Below are 6,917 nucleotides of genomic sequence, written 5' to 3' on the forward strand. Positions count from 1 at the left end.
CACAATATGGTATAAATCATGAGAATGAAATCACAGCATGATATGCATTGTTATTGTGAGGTCACAGTATGATATGTATTGTTATTGTGAGGTCACAGTATGAAATATATTGTTATTGTGAGGTCACAGTATGATATGTATTGTTATTGTGAGGTCACTGTATGATATGTATTGTTATTGTGAGGTCACAGTATGATATGTATTGTTATTGTGAGGTCACAGTATGATATGTATTGTTATTGTGAGGTCACAGTATGATATGTAGTTATTGTGAGGTCACAGTATGATATGTATTGTTATTGTGAGGTCACAGTATGATATATATTGTTATTGTGAGGTCACAGTATGATATGTATTGTTATTGGGAGGTCACAGTATGATATGTATTGTTATTGTGATGCTACTGTGCGATATGTGTTGTTATTGTGAGGTCACAGTATGATTTATATTGTCATTGTGAGGTCACAGGATGATATGTATTGTTATTGTGAGGTTACAGTATGATATGTATTGTTATTGTGAGGTTACAGTATCATGATTTAAAAGAACCAAAATTGGCAAATACTTATTATAAATTACAATAAACAGCGTAACACTGAAAACATTGGTACAGAGAAATAACTAACCACAGCCAAAGTGGTTATTTATTGTTTTCATTTTAAGGACGTTTGAGGTCCTTTAATGCAAGAGTTCTTGTGAAACTTCTCCCCTGTTTCTGAAGCAATCTGGGAATCTGCAGATGAATGTGTTATATCATCAGTTATATACAAGCATATATCCATATCGGATAATATTTCCACAGAAAAACAAAACCTATATCCCTACTTAGCAATCATAAAAACCATACACCTGACCTACAAGTGGAAGGCAGCAGTTGGGCCCAACCAATTACTAGTCTTTAATACTGGATGAGATAATAACCCACGTCATGAACTCCGTATACAAGCCCCGAGTGTTATTTCACAGTGAATAATGGTACCCATGATAAAATGATATAACTACTCAGGCGATATATAAATCGGGCCAACCAATCAATGCTTATCACTGCAGATTTCTTATCATTTTTTATGGTTCACATATGAAGGCTACAGTTGTATCATCATTAATTGGCAACAATATTAATTAGAACCTGAAACATCATTCCCACATACCATCAGATAGACAGCTGCTTGAGGGAGAATTCATGTAGTCAATAAGCTAATGGCTTTTACATTAAACTAGGATGTCATTATTGGAAAAGTATATTTTTAGCCTAGTTTGAGCATGTTGAAGTATAGATCTTGGTGTAGATACACAAATATTACATTTCATAGAGTCATTATACTCTAACATTATGCCATGCTTGAACTCAGCAGCACACATACTCATATCATAATTAAACAGAAATGAAGATTTTTTTCATCCATAATGTTCAAACATGATTAATGGATGATGTATTAAAAACAGATATAATACCAGGGACAGCTTGACAGAAAGTGAAAACCTGTGTACAAATGTACAAGTGCAGTGATGTGAAGTCAGACGCTTCTTGTTATATTTTCTTGCTGGAAAAACATCACAAAGAACAAATCCATATTCACAAATATATTTCTCTTTCTGTTTTGTAACCCCTAATCTGCTGATTATTCAGATTCAGCTTCCAGAAGATACTTAACACAGTCAATTTGCATTTGTCAGTGAAAACAGAAAGAGGAGTATTTAGAACATTGAATACTGGAGATCAATATAATATGTTTTTGTACTTGGTATTTTTTGTTTGAATCCCTGTTACATATCATACCAGCTATCCAGAGTGGTGCAATATTGGACCACATGAGAAAAGATATACAGACAATTTGAAAAACACAAGCAAGTTAAGAGTTTCTGAATTTATTGTTCTGGATGATGACACAAATAGTAAAATTAATGATAAGGTATGGATATTAGGCAAAGCTTCAGACTCTATAAACCATACCTTTGACAAACGCTACATATAAAACCCACACCACAGACTGAATCATACCAGTTGAATTTCTTTTTTAATAAGGGAAACATGGAGAATTTTTCTGTTTTATTTTTTTTATCAAATGTTGGCTAGTTCTCATGGCAAGTCAACAAACTATCACCAGCTGTATCATCATGAAATATCCTTCACCAAAACAACCCAAAAGTGCACTGACTGCATAGTGGTCTATATCAAGGCCATAAACTAACTTAATTAAGCTGTACATACATAAGCCATCAGTTCCCAGTTTGTGGCTGTCATCCAAACGCCCTCCTCCTTCATCAGTGTCAGTTTATCGACACAAACCACATAGACACAGGTACGCATCACAGACAGGCAGACATATTTCACCCTGCCAACTGTGTAACTGGCCAGTGATAATGATTCATAATGTGTGCTTTATACATCACGTATGCATTAAGTGTACTGGCAGGCTCACATCCAATTTCAACAACTGTCCTCAAAGTTTAGTCTTGCCTTTATGTTATGTTTGACCGAACTTGACTTCAGTAGCAGGTTGTTTGTTTGTTGTTTAAAGCTGCACTCAGATATTTGATGGTCTGGACCAGATAATCCTGTGATTGACATCATGTGCATCTATCTAGGCAAGTGGGATACAATGACATGCATCAACCAAGTCCGGAAAAACCTGCCCACTCGATCCCGTTAGTCTTACACGACTGACTGAGTATGGTTTTACGCCGCTTTTAGCAATATTCCAGCAACATCACGGCAGGGGGACACCAGAAATTGGCTTCACACAACGCTTTAACCTTCTACTGAAAAAACACTTCCTCATACCTGTATACAAGCTTACATGTAACCAGGAAGTTGTTCATCCATACATCTCATCCCCACTTAGGTGGATACCTTTATCCTCATTATCCAGTCAGAAATCTCTGATTCTGCAGAAGATACAGAATATTATCCCTACTTCAAGGTGGGAACTTTCCCCATTATAGGGGAACTGAAAGTTTCTCTATGGAATTATGGATATAATTGTAGTCATGTAAGAGGCAATTGCTGCTCAAGATGAAAGAAGTGAAGACGGTGAATGGCGTCTTTCTACAACTGTTACAACCAACAACCTGGCGCCACACTTCCTGTCTCTCTATGATCACCATGGGACATACACATGTTACCCCTTCCAGTGTTAAATTACTGGCTATCAATTCGTATCAAACACAAACGACAACATTAGAGTAATATGATCATGGCTTGAAAGCAACGTAGCAGGAAGAGAATTGAATTAGATCATCAGCAATTTTATGATCCATGGCGCTCATCTCATTTTCAACAATGTAATTGCTGCCACAAATCATACATACTCATGTTCACAGCATGGGTGCTGCAGGAAGAGAGACAAGCAAACCCTATTCAGAAGTTGGTGAATCCACATAGAACATGAGTAAGGCTGTACATGTTCAAGTATAGATGGCTGTGTGGACTGGTCACAGATGAGTACAGGTTTCATGTCCACACCTCTGAAGGTCATGCAAAGGTAACCAAGCATCCACTAGATCATAATAGCAAAGCTTCGTCACTCAACATCTTAGATGTTTTGGAAAGGAAGTGTAATGGAATGATAGGGTGACTTCATAAGAACACAACCCATCAATGATAATGCTGTATGTAGCGGCCATAAAATTTCCGAGTACCGTGCTGGGATTCGAACCACTGACCTTCTGATCCAAAGTCAGACATCTTGTCCAGATGACCAAAGAAGTTAACCCCATCAGCAAGCTGACAAGGTAAGGCTGTCATCTATGGGATAACTCCGAGCAATGCCACACCTACGCCACTAGGATAATACTGTTCGAGATCATGTTCTACCCTTTGAATGCAGTGATGTAACATCATGTTGAAGCAGGATAATGCCCGCCCACATGCAGTTGGTGTTAAAACCGATTTAATGGGATAACATAAGATTTCCCCATAGAACATGTCTGGGATTAGATGCACTGATGTCTACAACAGGACCAGAACTAGCTGATAACACTAACTCAGTTGGGCCAATTTTTGGTTGACATCTGGAACAACATTCTTCATTTTCAGTTATCTAGTGTCTACAGGTCACTGCCACGGCCTTGCTTGTGTCAACGCAAATGGTGGTCACACCCTGTTCTCATAATTGTGTTGTTCCACCATCCATCTTTTAGAGCAAGTCATTATAAACAAACAAGAAAACAATGTTTATACTTGTAGACTGTGTTCAAGGTCCATCAAATATAGAGCCATGAGCTAAAACCAGAGTGAATTTTACAAGTTATTTGTTTAATGGAACTCTTGGCCTCAAGAACAATTAAGTATTATCATTTTAATTAACGATGAGGTATACTATAAACAGGCTATTAATTAAAATGTTTCATTTACTTTGACCCAGATTCTCAACATGGGCAGGTGCCATTGCCTTACAGAAAGCTCTGAGGGCTACAGTTTCAACCAACGTTCTTGTCCCACAAGCCTTTGAATGACACAAAGAATTGTTCTTTTACTAGCCATTAAACTGACATCAGCGGAAGCTTGCTTGTACTTTCAAAGCGCCCCAAAAAAATCTCTAATTTTCTCTTGACTTTAATGAAAGCAAGTTTTTGTTGGAGAAAAAGGCCATGGACGTAATGTAAGTATTTTTATTTTGCCCAGACCATATGGTGATTTCCCTCGAGTTCATGGCAGGAGAGTCTCCAAATGGACAACTCTCCAATTTTAAGCACTTTCATGGTACCTGTTTTTCAGAGGGCCTGGAGACCCTAAAATTAACCACCTTTGGGACAATTGAAGCTCGTTTCATTTCCAGATAAAAATCTCATTTGAAAATGGCTGTAACAAATGTGTAGAAGATTCATTTGGTGGATTACTCAAAGCAAACTCAAGAACAACAGACATCAAAATCCCTACACTTACTGAGTAGTTGTGATCTGTTTACAAAACTAACAACTTATCAAAAACAACAGTTTTAATCATTGTTGACCCATTAATCTGCAATTCTTTCAATCTACTTGACAAAATCAATTTAAGGTGTCAATATTCAGTATATAAAATTCTTCCACTGTATGCATGAGGAATTGACTTTAAGGTATCCTGAAATATGTTCCAAAGGCATCATGCAATTTACTCTTATCTTGATGACACTGAAAGGAGGGGCATTGGGAAGCCTAGTGGCTAACATGTTTGAGGTCTACTTCTAGTGTCCCTCACTGTCTAATCCTTGAAAATTGTTTGAGGCAGCTTAAATACCATAAGCACTATTGGCTGTCTACAAACACATATCAATACGTACAAATCAGCTCTTCATTTCATAATTCATTTTATCATGCTATCTTCATAACTGGGGCGGTGGGGTAGCCAAGTGGTTAAAGTGTTCACTTGTCACGACAAAGGCCCGGGTTTGATTCCCCACATGGGTACAATGTGTGAAGCCCATTTCTGGTGTTCCCTGCCGTGATATTGCTGGAAGATTGCTAAAAATGGCATAAAATCATATTCAGTGAGTCAGTCTTCTTCATAATTGAAATATCTTCACAAGTAAGAAATTATAAAAATGTATGTAACACATTACATATAATATACTCTCCAAAAAAAAAAACGCACATAGGAATTTCAACTGTATTTTTATGTTTATTTTGAAACATCTTGTAGGCTTTATGAGTCAATGAAATATAGCGAAATTGCACACTGGGGATGCAGACTTATCCGTCTTTGGCACCAACTCGAGGAAAGTCAGTTTGAGTGTCACATGGAGACGTGTTGTGGCGCTGAAGTCAATACCTCGTGCCAATACCTCGGGCATCTAGAACTGCACGGCATCGCCTCGGCATCGAACGAAGAAGTCTCAGAATCTTGTGTTGCCCAATTGCAGCCCACTCTGCCTGTAGTGCCTGTGCGAGTTGCTAAAGTGTCTGGGGCTGAGGGTTATGGTGTCGCACCCGACTGTCCAGGGCATCCCACAGATGTTCGATCGGGTTTAAGTCCGGTGATCTTGAGGGCCAGGGGAGCACATTGATGTTCTGGTTCTGTAGGAAGTCTCTAGTGTGACGTGCTGTGTGGGGCCTGGCATTGTCCTGTTGAAACAACTCCCTCTGGCGATCAATGATTGGAAGGAGGTGTGGGCGTTGGATTTCGTCACAGTACCGTTGAGCTGTCAGGTTGCCCTGGATCATCACCAAATCACTTCTCCTACGGCGCAGGTGATCGCTCCCCACATCATAACACTGCCCGGCCGAATCTGACCACCTGGGGAACACAAGCGCCGGCGAAACGTTCACGTCGACGTCTGTACACCCGCATTCTTGCATCGCGATCGTTCCAATAGAAATCGTTATTCATCACTGAACCAGATTCTACGCCAATTCGGTAGGTTCCAGGCCTGAACGTTGGTGCTCCATTGAACTCGATGTCGGCGATGTTGTTGTCGGAAGCACAGGGCCAAAATAAGGTCTTTGGCACGTAAAACCAGCCTCTCAACCTGTTCCTGACGGTCTGTGCAGAAAGCCTCCTCAATCTGGATATTTGTCAAGCGCGGTACTGGTTGCCGTAGCTGTTCGATGACGCAGGTGATGTACCCGGATGTAGCGATCCTGTGCCGCAGTGGTCGCCGAGGTCGCCCACTACGAGGGCATCTGCTACCGAATTCTGTCAGCGATATCTCCCAGAGCCGTGAAATGGTGCTTTGGTGAACATTCATGCGTCGGGCAACTGTACGCTGAGACTGGCCAGCTTCAAGCAAATCAATGGCGATATGACGGTTGGCTTCACTTAGACGTGGCATTTTGCGTTTGTCAACAATATTCCAAATACAGTGAATAATCGACAGACAGCGATCAACCTTTTATACCCATCATTGAGACTATCTGATCCCCAACTTTCACGTGCATTGCATGTAAATTGTGTATTCTGTGACACTACACGCCGAAATTGAAAATCATGCTGTTAA

The sequence above is a fragment of the Haliotis rubra genome, unplaced genomic scaffold (assembly GCF_003918875.1).
Source record: "Haliotis rubra isolate DU_JTF1 unplaced genomic scaffold, ASM391887v1 Scf173, whole genome shotgun sequence".
NCBI classification, from domain to species: Eukaryota; Metazoa; Mollusca; class Gastropoda; order Lepetellida; family Haliotidae; genus Haliotis; species Haliotis rubra.